This window comes from Pleuronectes platessa, chromosome 16, assembly GCF_947347685.1.
Source record: "Pleuronectes platessa chromosome 16, fPlePla1.1, whole genome shotgun sequence".
NCBI classification, from domain to species: Eukaryota; Metazoa; Chordata; class Actinopteri; order Pleuronectiformes; family Pleuronectidae; genus Pleuronectes; species Pleuronectes platessa.
The window spans coordinates 3,859,812-3,876,794 of record NC_070641.1 but is presented as its reverse complement, the minus strand read 5'-3'; the positions used below and the strand labels follow the sequence as shown (position 1 = coordinate 3,876,794).

Genomic DNA, 16,983 nt, shown 5'->3' with positions numbered 1-16,983 from the left:
GCACCTGGTTGATGGTCCTGGTCAGCGTTTTTGTCAGTACACGTGACGAGAATACAGCATTTGAGATAATGATCTGAAGCAGCAGAGTAAGCTGATTCAGTCAATTAGAGTAGAAATTTGTGTCTTGTAAACTTCACTGCGACGAGGATGGGATTCGAACCCACGCGTGCAGAGCACAATGGATTAGCAGTCCATCGCCTTGACCACTCGGCCACCTCGTCCTATTGGGAGGTAAATTTATCTCCTGAAATTCAAACTTTTCCTGTTCTTAAGAGACTTGTTACAATGGTGACAAGTGGCTGTGGACACAAGAAGAAGAAAACTATTGCTGAAAAAACAGGATTCTAACCCATGCGTGCAGACCACAGTTGGTGATCATTTCTTTACTGGAGAACAATTTAGGGGACTACAGGACTCTAACTTATGTTTTCTGGTATTGTACCTGCGTACATAGGCAACTGGCCTTGCTTGTGTTTCTTGAAGATGTAACACTGGTCGTTCAAGAGGCTTCTTTAGTTCTAAAAGAGTTGTGGGAGGTTTCAGGTTTTAAATCTCTCTAAGATCTTCACCTATACTCAGAGTTGGTGTGTAAAACTTGCAGGTCGTTTAACCCCCCACCAAATGGTATTGTGTGGAGCTCCTTGAATCAAGGTGTGTATAGCATTTCGCTATGGTGTGAGTCATTAGGGTTACAAGAAATGGCAAGATATGCAAAGGGCCAGAGAGTGGAAATACCTGTAGCCTCCCACTACTAAGTTAAAACTTAAAGAGGATCTGGAAAGAGAAGTGACAGGTTTTCAAGAAACCAAAGCAAGCCCATTCACAAAGGTTTGATACCGGAAAGTTTCATCTTGAGGTAGAAGACAATGGATGTCACTCACAAAGGGTTCAATAGTGGAGAATGTGGGCATCGATCCCACTACCTCTCACATGCAAAGCGAGCGCTCTACCATTTGAGCTAATCCCCCTGTGTAAGAATGGCTTCTGTGGCAAATCCTGGCAACCTGTTCAGCATGTATGTTGTTCTGTCCTAGACTGGATCACATTGCCTAGACAAATGAATGAAGTCTCTCATCACAGGCCCTCAGGGGACACTGGACAAGTAAGTGATTTACAGAGATCTCTACAGATGGGGAATTAGCTCAAATGGTAGAGCGCTCGCTTAGCATGCGAGAAGTAGTGGGATCGATGCTCACATTCTCCAGGAAATTTGTTATATCTTGATTTTAGTCTGGTTGGGAAAGTCTTTTAATTCAGTTTGATAAAGTCCCCTTCTAAAACAAGATGGATTTCCTTGTTTTTATGCCATGGACTGATATTATACAGAAATGCTGTTCCATCCTTCCAGCATGGTTCACAGAGTTAAAGAGCCACCGCCAAGTAGGAAGGACATTTTTCTTGAGAGCACATGGGGGAGTATCACCGTTCTTAGACACTAACTAAATGCTCATATTTTCCCCAATAATATGTTTCTAATCTGTCATTTCAAGTTGGTAAGATATTCAGAGCACCTGGTTGATGGTCCTGGTCAGCGTTTTTGTCAGTACACGTGACGAGAATACAGCATTTGAGATAATGATCTGAAGCAGCAGAGTAAGCTGATTCAGTCAATTAGAGTAGAAATTTGTGTCTTGTAAACTTCACTGCGACGAGGATGGGATTCGAACCCACGCGTGCAGAGCACAATGGATTAGCAGTCCATCGCCTTGACCAGTCGGCCACCTCGTCCTATTCGGAGGTAAATTTATCTCCTGAAATTCAAACTTTTCCTGTTCTTAAGAGACTTGTTACAATGGTGACAAGTGGCTGTGGACACAAGAAGAAGAAAACTATTGCTGAAAAAACAGGATTCTAACCCATGCGTGCAGACCACAGTTGGTGATCATTTCTTTACTGGAGAACAATTTAGGGGACTACAGGACTCTAACTTATGTTTTCTGGTATTGTACCTGCGTACATAGGCAACTGGCCTTGCTTGTGTTTCTTGAAGATGTAACACTGGTCGTTCAAGAGGCTTCTTTAGTTCTAAAAGAGTTGTGGGAGGTTTCAGGTTTTAAATCTCTCTAGGATCTTCACCTATACTCAGAGTTGGTGTGTAAAACTTGCAGGTCGTTTAACCCCCCACCAAATGGTATTGTGTGGAGCTCCTTGAATCAAGGTGTGTATAGCATTTCGCTATAGTGCGAGTCATTAGGGTTACAAGAAATGGCAAGATATGCAATGGGCCAGAGAGTTGAAATACCTGTAGCCTCCCACTACTAAGTTAAAACTTAAAGAGGATCTGGAAAGAGAAGTGACAGGTTTTCAAGAAACCAAAGCAAGCCTATGCACATAGGTTTGATACCGAAAAGTTTCATCTTGAGGTAGAAGACAATGGATGTCACTCACAAAGGGTTCAATAGTGGAGAATGTGGGCATCGATCCCACTACCTCTCACATGCAAAGCGAGCGCTCTACCATTTGAGCTAATTCCCCAGTGTAAGAATGGCTTCTGTGGCAAATCCTGGCAACCTGTTCAGCATGTATGTTGTTCTGTCCTAGACTGGATCACATTGCCTAGACAAATGAATGAAGTCTCTCATCACAGGCCCTCAGGGGACACTGGACAAGTAAGTGATTTACAGAGATATCTACAGATGGGGAATTAGCTCAAATGGTAGAGCGCTCGCTTAGCATGCGAGAAGTAGTGGGATCGATGCCCACATTCTCCAGGAAATTTGTTATATCTTGATTTTAGTCTGGTTGGGAAAGTCTTTTAATTCAGTTTGATAAAGTCCCCTTCTAAAACAAGATGGATTTCCTTGTTTTTATGCCATGGACTGATATTATACAGAAATGCTGTTCCATCCTTCCAGCATGGTTCACAGAGTTAAAGAGCCACCGCCAAGTAGGAAGGACATTTTATTTGAGAGCACATGGGGGAGTATCACCGTTCTTAGACACTAACTAAATGCTCATATTTCCCCCAATAATATGTTTCTAATCTGTCATTTCAAGTTGGTAAGATATTCAGAGCACCTGGTTGATGGTCCTGGTCAGCGTTTTTGTCAGTACACGTGACGAGAATACAGCATTTGAGATAATGATCTGAAGCAGCAGAGTAAGCTGATTCAGTCAATTAGAGTAGAAATTTGTGTCTTGTAAACTTCACTGCGACGAGGATGGGATTCGAACCCACGCGTGCAGAGCACAATGGATTAGCAGTCCATCGCCTTGACCACTCGGCCACCTCGTCCTATTCGGAGGTAAATTTATCTCCTGAAATTCAAACTTTTCCTGTTCTTAAGAGACTTGTTACAATGGTGACAAGTGGCTGTGGACACAAGAAGAAGAAAACTATTGCTGAAAAAACAGGATTCTAACCCATGCGTGCAGACCACAGTTGGTGATCATTTCTTTACTGGAGAAGAATTTAGGGGACTACAGGACTCTAACTTATGTTTTCTGGTATTGTACCTGCGTACATAGGCAACTGGCCTTGCTTGTGTTTCTTGAAGATGTAACACTGGTCGTTCAAGAGGCTTCTTTAGTTCTAAAAGAGTTGTGGGAGGTTTCAGGTTTTAAATCTCTCTAGGATCTTCACCTATACTCAGAGTTGGTGTGTAAAACTTGCAGGTCGTTTAACCCCCCACCAAATGGTATTGTGTGGAGCTCCTTGAATCAAGGTGTGTATAGCATTTCGCTATGGTGTGAGTCATTAGGGTTACAAGAAATGGCAAGATATGCAAAGGGCCAGAGAGTGGAAATACCTGTAGCCTCCCACTACTAAGTTAAAACTTAAAGAGGATCTGGAAAGAGAAGTGACAGGTTTTCAAGAAACCAAAGCAAGCCTATGCACAAAGGTTTGATACCGAAAAGTTTCATCTTGAGGTAGAAGACAATGGATGTCACTCACAAAGGGTTCAATAGTGGAGAATGTGGGCATCGATCCCACTACCTCTCACATGCAAAGCGAGCGCTCTACCATTTGAGCTAATCCCCCTGTGTAAGAATGGCTTCTGTGGCAAATCCTGGCAACCTGTTCAGCATGTATGTTGTTCTGTCCTAGACTGGATCACATTGCCTAGACAAATGAATGAAGTCTCTCATCACAGGCCCTCAGGGGACACTGGACAAGTAAGTGATTTACAGCTGGGGAATTAGCTCAAATGGTAGAGCGCTCGCTTAGCATGCGAGAAGTAGTGGGATCGATGCCCACATTCTCCAGGAAATTTGTTATATCTTGATTTTAGTCTGGTTGGGAAAGTCTTTTAATTCAGTTTGATAAAGTCCCCTTCTAAAACAAGATGGATTTCCTTGTTTTTATGCCATGGACTGATATTATACAGAAATGCTGTTCCATCCTTCCAGCATGGTTCACAGAGTTAAAGAGCCACCGCCAAGTAGGAAGGACATTTTTCTTGAGAGCACATGGGGGAGTATCACCGTTCTTAGACACTAACTAAATGCTCATATTTTCCCCAATAATATGTTTCTAATCTGTCATTTCAAGTTGGTAAGATATTCAGAGCACCTGGTTGATGGTCCTGGTCAGCGTTTTTGTCAGTACACGTGACGAGAATACAGCATTTGAGATAATGATCTGAAGCAGCAGAGTAAGCTGATTCAGTCAATTAGAGTAGAAATTTGTGTCTTGTAAACTTCACTGCGACGAGGATGGGATTCGAACCCACGCGTGCAGAGCACAATGGATTAGCAGTCCATCGCCTTGACCACTCGGCCACCTCGTCCTATTGGGAGGTAAATTTATCTCCTGAAATTCAAACTTTTCCTGTTCTTAAGAGACTTGTTACAATGGTGACAAGTGGCTGTGGACACAAGAAGAAGAAAACTATTGCTGAAAAAACAGGATTCTAACCCATGCGTGCAGACCACAGTTGGTGATCATTTCTTTACTGGAGAACAATTTAGGGGACTACAGGACTCTAACTTATGTTTTCTGGTATTGTACCTGCGTACATAGGCAACTGGCCTTGCTTGTGTTTCTTGAAGATGTAACACTGGTCGTTCAAGAGGCTTCTTTAGTTCTAAAAGAGTTGTGGGAGGTTTCAGGTTTTAAATCTCTCTAGGATCTTCACCTATACTCAGAGTTGGTGTGTAAAACTTGCAGGTCGTTTAACCCCCCACCAAATGGTATTGTGTGGAGCTCCTTGAATCAAGGTGTGTATAGCATTTCGCTATGGTGTGAGTCATTAGGGTTACAAGAAATGGCAAGATATGCAAAGGGCCAGAGAGTGGAAATACCTGTAGCCTCCCACTACTAAGTTAAAACTTAAAGAGGATCTGGAAAGAGAAGTGACAGGTTTTCAAGAAACCAAAGCAAGCCTATGCACAAAGGTTTGATACCGAAAAGTTTCATCTTGAGGTAGAAGACAATGGATGTCACTCACAAAGGGTTCAATAGTGGAGAATGTGGGCATCGATCCCACTACCTCTCACATGCAAAGCGAGCGCTCTACCATTTGAGCTAATCCCCCTGTGTAAGAATGGCTTCTGTGGCAAATCCTGGCAACCTGTTCAGCATGTATGTTGTTCTGTCCTAGACTGGATCACATTGCCTAGACAAATGAATGAAGTCTCTCATCACAGGCCCTCAGGGGACACTGGACAAGTAAGTGATTTACAGCTGGGGAATTAGCTCAAATGGTAGAGCGCTCGCTTAGCATGCGAGAAGTAGTGGGATCGATGCCCACATTCTCCAGGAAATTTGTTATATCTTGATTTTAGTCTGGTTGGGAAAGTCTTTTAATTCAGTTTGATAAAGTCCCCTTCTAAAACAAGATGGATTTCCTTGTTTTTATGCCATGGACTGATATTATACAGAAATGCTGTTCCATCCTTCCAGCATGGTTCACAGAGTTAAAGAGCCACCGCCAAGTAGGAAGGACATTTTTCTTGAGAGCACATGGGGGAGTATCACCGTTCTTAGACACTAACTAAATGCTCATATTTTCCCCAATAATATGTTTCTAATCTGTCATTTCAAGTTGGTAAGATATTCAGAGCACCTGGTTGATGGTCCTGGTCAGCGTTTTTGTCAGTACACGTGACGAGAATACAGCATTTGAGATAATGATCTGAAGCAGCAGAGTAAGCTGATTCAGTCAATTAGAGTAGAAATTTGTGTCTTGTAAACTTCACTGCGACGAGGATGGGATTCGAACCCACGCGTGCAGAGCACAATGGATTAGCAGTCCATCGCCTTGACCACTCGGCCACCTCGTCCTATTGGGAGGTAAATTTATCTCCTGAAATTCAAACTTTTCCTGTTCTTAAGAGACTTGTTACAATGGTGACAAGTGGCTGTGGACACAAGAAGAAGAAAACTATTGCTGAAAAAACAGGATTCTAACCCATGCGTGCAGACCACAGTTGGTGATCATTTCTTTACTGGAGAACAATTTAGGGGACTACAGGACTCTAACTTATGTTTTCTGGTATTGTACCTGCGTACATAGGCAACTGGCCTTGCTTGTGTTTCTTGAAGATGTAACACTGGTCGTTCAAGAGGCTTCTTTAGTTCTAAAAGAGTTGTGGGAGGTTTCAGGTTTTAAATCTCTCTAGGATCTTCACCTATACTCAGAGTTGGTGTGTAAAACTTGCAGGTCGTTTAACCCCCCACCAAATGGTATTGTGTGGAGCTCCTTGAATCAAGGTGTGTATAGCATTTCGCTATGGTGTGAGTCATTAGGGTTACAAGAAATGGCAAGATATGCAAAGGGCCAGAGAGTGGAAATACCTGTAGCCTCCCACTACTAAGTTAAAACTTAAAGAGGATCTGGAAAGAGAAGTGACAGGTTTTCAAGAAACCAAAGCAAGCCTATGCACATAGGTTTGATACCGAAAAGTTTCATCTTGAGGTAGAAGACAATGGATGTCACTCACAAAGGGTTCAATAGTGGAGAATGTGGGCATCGATCCCACTACCTCTCACATGCAAAGCGAGCGCTCTACCATTTGAGCTAATTCCCCAGTGTAAGAATGGCTTCTGTGGCAAATCCTGGCAACCTGTTCAGCATGTATGTTGTTCTGTCCTAGACTGGATCACATTGCCTAGACAAATGAATGAAGTCTCTCATCACAGGCCCTCAGGGGACACTGGACAAGTAAGTGATTTACAGAGATCTCTACAGATGGGGAATTAGCTCAAATGGTAGAGCGCTCGCTTAGCATGCGAGAAGTAGTGGGATCGATGCTCACATTCTCCAGGAAATTTGTTATATCTTGATTTTAGTCTGGTTGGGAAAGTCTTTTAATTCAGTTTGATAAAGTCCCCTTCTAAAACAAGATGGATTTCCTTGTTTTTATGCCATGGACTGATATTATACAGAAATGCTGTTCCATCCTTCCAGCATGGTTCACAGAGTTAAAGAGCCACCGCCAAGTAGGAAGGACATTTTTCTTGAGAGCACATGGGGGAGTATCACCGTTCTTAGACACTAACTAAATGCTCATATTTTCCCCAATAATATGTTTCTAATCTGTCATTTCAAGTTGGTAAGATATTCAGAGCACCTGGTTGATGGTCCTGGTCAGCGTTTTTGTCAGTACACGTGACGAGAATACAGCATTTGAGATAATGATCTGAAGCAGCAGAGTAAGCTGATTCAGTCAATTAGAGTAGAAATTTGTGTCTTGTAAACTTCACTGCGACGAGGATGGGATTCGAACCCACGCGTGCAGAGCACAATGGATTAGCAGTCCATCGCCTTGACCAGTCGGCCACCTCGTCCTATTCGGAGGTAAATTTATCTCCTGAAATTCAAACTTTTCCTGTTCTTAAGAGACTTGTTACAATGGTGACAAGTGGCTGTGGACACAAGAAGAAGAAAACTATTGCTGAAAAAACAGGATTCTAACCCATGCGTGCAGACCACAGTTGGTGATCATTTCTTTACTGGAGAACAATTTAGGGGACTACAGGACTCTAACTTATGTTTTCTGGTATTGTACCTGCGTACATAGGCAACTGGCCTTGCTTGTGTTTCTTGAAGATGTAACACTGGTCGTTCAAGAGGCTTCTTTAGTTCTAAAAGAGTTGTGGGAGGTTTCAGGTTTTAAATCTCTCTAGGATCTTCACCTATACTCAGAGTTGGTGTGTAAAACTTGCAGGTCGTTTAACCCCCCACCAAATGGTATTGTGTGGAGCTCCTTGAATCAAGGTGTGTATAGCATTTCGCTATAGTGCGAGTCATTAGGGTTACAAGAAATGGCAAGATATGCAATGGGCCAGAGAGTTGAAATACCTGTAGCCTCCCACTACTAAGTTAAAACTTAAAGAGGATCTGGAAAGAGAAGTGACAGGTTTTCAAGAAACCAAAGCAAGCCTATGCACATAGGTTTGATACCGAAAAGTTTCATCTTGAGGTAGAAGACAATGGATGTCACTCACAAAGGGTTCAATAGTGGAGAATGTGGGCATCGATCCCACTACCTCTCACATGCAAAGCGAGCGCTCTACCATTTGAGCTAATTCCCCAGTGTAAGAATGGCTTCTGTGGCAAATCCTGGCAACCTGTTCAGCATGTATGTTGTTCTGTCCTAGACTGGATCACATTGCCTAGACAAATGAATGAAGTCTCTCATCACAGGCCCTCAGGGGACACTGGACAAGTAAGTGATTTACAGAGATATCTACAGATGGGGAATTAGCTCAAATGGTAGAGCGCTCGCTTAGCATGCGAGAAGTAGTGGGATCGATGCCCACATTCTCCAGGAAATTTGTTATATCTTGATTTTAGTCTGGTTGGGAAAGTCTTTTAATTCAGTTTGATAAAGTCCCCTTCTAAAACAAGATGGATTTCCTTGTTTTTATGCCATGGACTGATATTATACAGAAATGCTGTTCCATCCTTCCAGCATGGTTCACAGAGTTAAAGAGCCACCGCCAAGTAGGAAGGACATTTTATTTGAGAGCACATGGGGGAGTATCACCGTTCTTAGACACTAACTAAATGCTCATATTTCCCCCAATAATATGTTTCTAATCTGTCATTTCAAGTTGGTAAGATATTCAGAGCACCTGGTTGATGGTCCTGGTCAGCGTTTTTGTCAGTACACGTGACGAGAATACAGCATTTGAGATAATGATCTGAAGCAGCAGAGTAAGCTGATTCAGTCAATTAGAGTAGAAATTTGTGTCTTGTAAACTTCACTGCGACGAGGATGGGATTCGAACCCACGCGTGCAGAGCACAATGGATTAGCAGTCCATCGCCTTGACCACTCGGCCACCTCGTCCTATTCGGAGGTAAATTTATCTCCTGAAATTCAAACTTTTCCTGTTCTTAAGAGACTTGTTACAATGGTGACAAGTGGCTGTGGACACAAGAAGAAGAAAACTATTGCTGAAAAAACAGGATTCTAACCCATGCGTGCAGACCACAGTTGGTGATCATTTCTTTACTGGAGAACAATTTAGGGGACTACAGGACTCTAACTTATGTTTTCTGGTATTGTACCTGCGTACATAGGCAACTGGCCTTGCTTGTGTTTCTTGAAGATGTAACACTGGTCGTTCAAGAGGCTTCTTTAGTTCTAAAAGAGTTGTGGGAGGTTTCAGGTTTTAAATCTCTCTAGGATCTTCACCTATACTCAGAGTTGGTGTGTAAAACTTGCAGGTCGTTTAACCCCCCACCAAATGGTATTGTGTGGAGCTCCTTGAATCAAGGTGTGTATAGCATTTCGCTATGGTGTGAGTCATTAGGGTTACAAGAAATGGCAAGATATGCAAAGGGCCAGAGAGTGGAAATACCTGTAGCCTCCCACTACTAAGTTAAAACTTAAAGAGGATCTGGAAAGAGAAGTGACAGGTTTTCAAGAAACCAAAGCAAGCCTATGCACAAAGGTTTGATACCGAAAAGTTTCATCTTGAGGTAGAAGACAATGGATGTCACTCACAAAGGGTTCAATAGTGGAGAATGTGGGCATCGATCCCACTACCTCTCACATGCAAAGCGAGCGCTCTACCATTTGAGCTAATCCCCCTGTGTAAGAATGGCTTCTGTGGCAAATCCTGGCAACCTGTTCAGCATGTATGTTGTTCTGTCCTAGACTGGATCACATTGCCTAGACAAATGAATGAAGTCTCTCATCACAGGCCCTCAGGGGACACTGGACAAGTAAGTGATTTACAGAGATATCTACAGATGGGGAATTAGCTCAAATGGTAGAGCGCTCGCTTAGCATGCGAGAAGTAGTGGGATCGATGCCCACATTCTCCAGGAAATTTGTTATATCTTGATTTTAGTCTGGTTGGGAAAGTCTTTTAATTCAGTTTGATAAAGTCCCCTTCTAAAACAAGATGGATTTCCTTGTTTTTATGCCATGGACTGATATTATACAGAAATGCTGTTCCATCCTTCCAGCATGGTTCACAGAGTTAAAGAGCCACCGCCAAGTAGGAAGGACATTTTATTTGAGAGCACATGGGGGAGTATCACCGTTCTTAGACACTAACTAAATGCTCATATTTCCCCCAATAATATGTTTCTAATCTGTCATTTCAAGTTGGTAAGATATTCAGAGCACCTGGTTGATGGTCCTGGTCAGCGTTTTTGTCAGTACACGTGACGAGAATACAGCATTTGAGATAATGATCTGAAGCAGCAGAGTAAGCTGATTCAGTCAATTAGAGTAGAAATTTGTGTCTTGTAAACTTCACTGCGACGAGGATGGGATTCGAACCCACGCGTGCAGAGCACAATGGATTAGCAGTCCATCGCCTTGACCACTCGGCCACCTCGTCCTATTCGGAGGTAAATTTATCTCCTGAAATTCAAACTTTTCCTGTTCTTAAGAGACTTGTTACAATGGTGACAAGTGGCTGTGGACACAAGAAGAAGAAAACTATTGCTGAAAAAACAGGATTCTAACCCATGCGTGCAGACCACAGTTGGTGATCATTTCTTTACTGGAGAACAATTTAGGGGACTACAGGACTCTAACTTATGTTTTCTGGTATTGTACCTGCGTACATAGGCAACTGGCCTTGCTTGTGTTTCTTGAAGATGTAACACTGGTCGTTCAAGAGGCTTCTTTAGTTCTAAAAGAGTTGTGGGAGGTTTCAGGTTTTAAATCTCTCTAGGATCTTCACCTATACTCAGAGTTGGTGTGTAAAACTTGCAGGTCGTTTAACCCCCCACCAAATGGTATTGTGTGGAGCTCCTTGAATCAAGGTGTGTATAGCATTTCGCTATGGTGTGAGTCATTAGGGTTACAAGAAATGGCAAGATATGCAAAGGGCCAGAGAGTGGAAATACCTGTAGCCTCCCACTACTAAGTTAAAACTTAAAGAGGATCTGGAAAGAGAAGTGACAGGTTTTCAAGAAACCAAAGCAAGCCTATGCACAAAGGTTTGATACCGAAAAGTTTCATCTTGAGGTAGAAGACAATGGATGTCACTCACAAAGGGTTCAATAGTGGAGAATGTGGGCATCGATCCCACTACCTCTCACATGCAAAGCGAGCGCTCTACCATTTGAGCTAATCCCCCTGTGTAAGAATGGCTTCTGTGGCAAATCCTGGCAACCTGTTCAGCATGTATGTTGTTCTGTCCTAGACTGGATCACATTGCCTAGACAAATGAATGAAGTCTCTCATCACAGGCCCTCAGGGGACACTGGACAAGTAAGTGATTTACAGCTGGGGAATTAGCTCAAATGGTAGAGCGCTCGCTTAGCATGCGAGAAGTAGTGGGATCGATGCCCACATTCTCCAGGAAATTTGTTATATCTTGATTTTAGTCTGGTTGGGAAAGTCTTTTAATTCAGTTTGATAAAGTCCCCTTCTAAAACAAGATGGATTTCCTTGTTTTTATGCCATGGACTGATATTATACAGAAATGCTGTTCCATCCTTCCAGCATGGTTCACAGAGTTAAAGAGCCACCGCCAAGTAGGAAGGACATTTTTCTTGAGAGCACATGGGGGAGTATCACCGTTCTTAGACACTAACTAAATGCTCATATTTTCCCCAATAATATGTTTCTAATCTGTCATTTCAAGTTGGTAAGATATTCAGAGCACCTGGTTGATGGTCCTGGTCAGCGTTTTTGTCAGTACACGTGACGAGAATACAGCATTTGAGATAATGATCTGAAGCAGCAGAGTAAGCTGATTCAGTCAATTAGAGTAGAAATTTGTGTCTTGTAAACTTCACTGCGACGAGGATGGGATTCGAACCCACGCGTGCAGAGCACAATGGATTAGCAGTCCATCGCCTTGACCACTCGGCCACCTCGTCCTATTGGGAGGTAAATTTATCTCCTGAAATTCAAACTTTTCCTGTTCTTAAGAGACTTGTTACAATGGTGACAAGTGGCTGTGGACACAAGAAGAAGAAAACTATTGCTGAAAAAACAGGATTCTAACCCATGCGTGCAGACCACAGTTGGTGATCATTTCTTTACTGGAGAACAATTTAGGGGACTACAGGACTCTAACTTATGTTTTCTGGTATTGTACCTGCGTACATAGGCAACTGGCCTTGCTTGTGTTTCTTGAAGATGTAACACTGGTCGTTCAAGAGGCTTCTTTAGTTCTAAAAGAGTTGTGGGAGGTTTCAGGTTTTAAATCTCTCTAGGATCTTCACCTATACTCAGAGTTGGTGTGTAAAACTTGCAGGTCGTTTAACCCCCCACCAAATGGTATTGTGTGGAGCTCCTTGAATCAAGGTGTGTATAGCATTTCGCTATGGTGTGAGTCATTAGGGTTACAAGAAATGGCAAGATATGCAAAGGGCCAGAGAGTGGAAATACCTGTAGCCTCCCACTACTAAGTTAAAACTTAAAGAGGATCTGGAAAGAGAAGTGACAGGTTTTCAAGAAACCAAAGCAAGCCTATGCACAAAGGTTTGATACCGAAAAGTTTCATCTTGAGGTAGAAGACAATGGATGTCACTCACAAAGGGTTCAATAGTGGAGAATGTGGGCATCGATCCCACTACCTCTCACATGCAAAGCGAGCGCTCTACCATTTGAGCTAATCCCCCTGTGTAAGAATGGCTTCTGTGGCAAATCCTGGCAACCTGTTCAGCATGTATGTTGTTCTGTCCTAGACTGGATCACATTGCCTAGACAAATGAATGAAGTCTCTCATCACAGGCCCTCAGGGGACACTGGACAAGTAAGTGATTTACAGCTGGGGAATTAGCTCAAATGGTAGAGCGCTCGCTTAGCATGCGAGAAGTAGTGGGATCGATGCCCACATTCTCCAGGAAATTTGTTATATCTTGATTTTAGTCTGGTTGGGAAAGTCTTTTAATTCAGTTTGATAAAGTCCCCTTCTAAAACAAGATGGATTTCCTTGTTTTTATGCCATGGACTGATATTATACAGAAATGCTGTTCCATCCTTCCAGCATGGTTCACAGAGTTAAAGAGCCACCGCCAAGTAGGAAGGACATTTTTCTTGAGAGCACATGGGGGAGTATCACCGTTCTTAGACACTAACTAAATGCTCATATTTTCCCCAATAATATGTTTCTAATCTGTCATTTCAAGTTGGTAAGATATTCAGAGCACCTGGTTGATGGTCCTGGTCAGCGTTTTTGTCAGTACACGTGACGAGAATACAGCATTTGAGATAATGATCTGAAGCAGCAGAGTAAGCTGATTCAGTCAATTAGAGTAGAAATTTGTGTCTTGTAAACTTCACTGCGACGAGGATGGGATTCGAACCCACGCGTGCAGAGCACAATGGATTAGCAGTCCATCGCCTTGACCACTCGGCCACCTCGTCCTATTGGGAGGTAAATTTATCTCCTGAAATTCAAACTTTTCCTGTTCTTAAGAGACTTGTTACAATGGTGACAAGTGGCTGTGGACACAAGAAGAAGAAAACTATTGCTGAAAAAACAGGATTCTAACCCATGCGTGCAGACCACAGTTGGTGATCATTTCTTTACTGGAGAACAATTTAGGGGACTACAGGACTCTAACTTATGTTTTCTGGTATTGTACCTGCGTACATAGGCAACTGGCCTTGCTTGTGTTTCTTGAAGATGTAACACTGGTCGTTCAAGAGGCTTCTTTAGTTCTAAAAGAGTTGTGGGAGGTTTCAGGTTTTAAATCTCTCTAGGATCTTCACCTATACTCAGAGTTGGTGTGTAAAACTTGCAGGTCGTTTAACCCCCCACCAAATGGTATTGTGTGGAGCTCCTTGAATCAAGGTGTGTATAGCATTTCGCTATGGTGTGAGTCATTAGGGTTACAAGAAATGGCAAGATATGCAAAGGGCCAGAGAGTGGAAATACCTGTAGCCTCCCACTACTAAGTTAAAACTTAAAGAGGATCTGGAAAGAGAAGTGACAGGTTTTCAAGAAACCAAAGCAAGCCTATGCACAAAGGTTTGATACCGAAAAGTTTCATCTTGAGGTAGAAGACAATGGATGTCACTCACAAAGGGTTCAATAGTGGAGAATGTGGGCATCGATCCCACTACCTCTCACATGCAAAGCGAGCGCTCTACCATTTGAGCTAATCCCCCTGTGTAAGAATGGCTTCTGTGGCAAATCCTGGCAACCTGTTCAGCATGTATGTTGTTCTGTCCTAGACTGGATCACATTGCCTAGACAAATGAATGAAGTCTCTCATCACAGGCCCTCAGGGGACACTGGACAAGTAAGTGATTTACAGCTGGGGAATTAGCTCAAATGGTAGAGCGCTCGCTTAGCATGCGAGAAGTAGTGGGATCGATGCCCACATTCTCCAGGAAATTTGTTATATCTTGATTTTAGTCTGGTTGGGAAAGTCTTTTAATTCAGTTTGATAAAGTCCCCTTCTAAAACAAGATGGATTTCCTTGTTTTTATGCCATGGACTGATATTATACAGAAATGCTGTTCCATCCTTCCAGCATGGTTCACAGAGTTAAAGAGCCACCGCCAAGTAGGAAGGACATTTTATTTGAGAGCACATGGGGGAGTATCACCGTTCTTAGACACTAACTAAAAGCTCATATTTTCCCCAATAATATGTTTCTAATCTGTCATTTCAAGTTGGTAAGATATTCAGAGCACCTGGTTGATGGTCCTGGTCAGCGTTTTTGTCAGTACACGTGACGAGAATACAGCATTTGAGATAATGATCTGAAGCAGCAGAGTAAGCTGATTCAGTCAATTAGAGTAGAAATTTGTGTCTTGTAAACTTCACTGCGACGAGGATGGGATTCGAACCCACGCGTGCAGAGCACAATGGATTAGCAGTCCATCGCCTTGACCACTCGGCCACCTCGTCCTATTGGGAGGTAAATTTATCTCCTGAAATTCAAACTTTTCCTGTTCTTAAGAGACTTGTTACAATGGTGACAAGTGGCTGTGGACACAAGAAGAAGAAAACTATTGCTGAAAAAACAGGATTCTAACCCATGCGTGCAGACCACAGTTGGTGATCATTTCTTTACTGGAGAACAATTTAGGGGACTACAGGACTCTAACTTATGTTTTCTGGTATTGTACCTGCGTACATAGGCAACTGGCCTTGCTTGTGTTTCTTGAAGATGTAACACTGGTCGTTCAAGAGGCTTCTTTAGTTCTAAAAGAGTTGTGGGAGGTTTCAGGTTTTAAATCTCTCTAGGATCTTCACCTATACTCAGAGTTGGTGTGTAAAACTTGCAGGTCGTTTAACCCCCCACCAAATGGTATTGTGTGGAGCTCCTTGAATCAAGGTGTGTATAGCATTTCGCTATAGTGCGAGTCATTAGGGTTACAAGAAATGGCAAGATATGCAATGGGCCAGAGAATTGAAATACCTGTAGCCTCCCACTACTAAGTTAAAACTTAAAGAGGATCTGGAAAGAGAAGTGACAGGTTTTCAAGAAACCAAAGCAAGCCTATGCACATAGGTTTGATACCGAAAAGTTTCATCTTGAGGTAGAAGACAATGGATGTCACTCACAAAGGGTTCAATAGTGGAGAATGTGGGCATCGATCCCACTACCTCTCACATGCAAAGCGAGCGCTCTACCATTTGAGCTAATTCCCCAGTGTAAGAATGGCTTCTGTGGCAAATCCTGGCAACCTGTTCAGCATGTATGTTGTTCTGTCCTAGACTGGATCACATTGCCTAGACAAATGAATGAAGTCTCTCATCACAGGCCCTCAGGGGACACTGGACAAGTAAGTGATTTACAGAGATATCTACAGATGGGGAATTAGCTCAAATGGTAGAGCGCTCGCTTAGCATGCGAGAAGTAGTGGGATCGATGCCCACATTCTCCAGGAAATTTGTTATATCTTGATTTTAGTCTGGTTGGGAAAGTCTTTTAATTCAGTTTGATAAAGTCCCCTTCTAAAACAAGATGGATTTCCTTGTTTTTATGCCATGGACTGATATTATACAGAAATGCTGTTCCATCCTTCCAGCATGGTTCACAGAGTTAAAGAGCCACCGCCAAGTAGGAAGGACATTTTTCTTGAGAGCACATGGGGGAGTATCACCGTTCTTAGACACTAACTAAATGCTCATATTTTCCCCAATAATATGTTTCTAATCTGTCATTTCAAGTTGGTAAGATATTCAGAGCACCTGGTTGATGGTCCTGGTCAGCGTTTTTGTCAGTACACGTGACGAGAATACAGCATTTGAGATAATGATCTGAAGCAGCAGAGTAAGCCGATTCAGTCAATTAGAGTAGAAATTTGTGTCTTGTAAACTTCACTGCGACGAGGATGGGATTCGAACCCACGCGTGCAGAGCACAATGGATTAGCAGTCCATCGCCTTGACCACTCGGCCACCTCGTCCTATTCGGAGGTGAATTTATCTCCTGAAATTCAAACTTTTCCTGTTCTTAAGAGACTTGTTACACTGGTGACAAGTGGCTGTGGACACAAGAAGAAGAAAACTATTGCTGAAAAAACAGGATTCTAACCCATGCGTGCAGACCACAGTTGGTGATCATTTCTTTACTGGAGAACAATTTAGGGGACTACAGGACTCTAACTTATGTTTTCTGGTATTGTACCTGCGTACATAGGCAACTGGCCTT

The 16,983-nt window shown here is 42.7% G+C and overlaps 12 non-coding genes across 12 annotated transcripts; all 12 read right to left on the bottom strand.

Moving 5' to 3' along the window:
- Positions 1-139: 139 nt before the first annotated feature.
- Positions 140-221, bottom strand: trnas-gcu (transfer RNA serine (anticodon GCU)). The gene has a single exon. It is a non-coding gene; the product is annotated as a tRNA-Ser (tRNA).
- Positions 222-1,646: 1,425 nt separating this feature from the next.
- On the bottom strand, positions 1,647-1,728 carry trnas-gcu (transfer RNA serine (anticodon GCU)). The gene has a single exon. It is a non-coding gene; the product is annotated as a tRNA-Ser (tRNA).
- Positions 1,729-3,153: 1,425 nt separating this feature from the next.
- Positions 3,154-3,235, bottom strand: trnas-gcu (transfer RNA serine (anticodon GCU)). The gene has a single exon. It is a non-coding gene; the product is annotated as a tRNA-Ser (tRNA).
- A 1,413-nt stretch (positions 3,236-4,648) lies between these two features.
- On the bottom strand, positions 4,649-4,730 carry trnas-gcu (transfer RNA serine (anticodon GCU)). The gene has a single exon. It is a non-coding gene; the product is annotated as a tRNA-Ser (tRNA).
- Positions 4,731-6,143: 1,413 nt separating this feature from the next.
- On the bottom strand, positions 6,144-6,225 carry trnas-gcu (transfer RNA serine (anticodon GCU)). The gene has a single exon. It is a non-coding gene; the product is annotated as a tRNA-Ser (tRNA).
- A 1,425-nt stretch (positions 6,226-7,650) lies between these two features.
- trnas-gcu (transfer RNA serine (anticodon GCU)) lies at positions 7,651-7,732 on the bottom strand. The gene has a single exon. It is a non-coding gene; the product is annotated as a tRNA-Ser (tRNA).
- A 1,425-nt stretch (positions 7,733-9,157) lies between these two features.
- On the bottom strand, positions 9,158-9,239 carry trnas-gcu (transfer RNA serine (anticodon GCU)). Its single transcript has one exon. It is a non-coding gene; the product is annotated as a tRNA-Ser (tRNA).
- A 1,425-nt stretch (positions 9,240-10,664) lies between these two features.
- On the bottom strand, positions 10,665-10,746 carry trnas-gcu (transfer RNA serine (anticodon GCU)). Its single transcript has one exon. It is a non-coding gene; the product is annotated as a tRNA-Ser (tRNA).
- A 1,413-nt stretch (positions 10,747-12,159) lies between these two features.
- Positions 12,160-12,241, bottom strand: trnas-gcu (transfer RNA serine (anticodon GCU)). The gene has a single exon. It is a non-coding gene; the product is annotated as a tRNA-Ser (tRNA).
- A 1,413-nt stretch (positions 12,242-13,654) lies between these two features.
- trnas-gcu (transfer RNA serine (anticodon GCU)) lies at positions 13,655-13,736 on the bottom strand. The gene has a single exon. It is a non-coding gene; the product is annotated as a tRNA-Ser (tRNA).
- Positions 13,737-15,149: 1,413 nt separating this feature from the next.
- Positions 15,150-15,231, bottom strand: trnas-gcu (transfer RNA serine (anticodon GCU)). Its single transcript has one exon. It is a non-coding gene; the product is annotated as a tRNA-Ser (tRNA).
- Positions 15,232-16,656: 1,425 nt separating this feature from the next.
- On the bottom strand, positions 16,657-16,738 carry trnas-gcu (transfer RNA serine (anticodon GCU)). The gene has a single exon. It is a non-coding gene; the product is annotated as a tRNA-Ser (tRNA).
- Between the last annotated feature and the right edge of the window lie 245 nt (positions 16,739-16,983).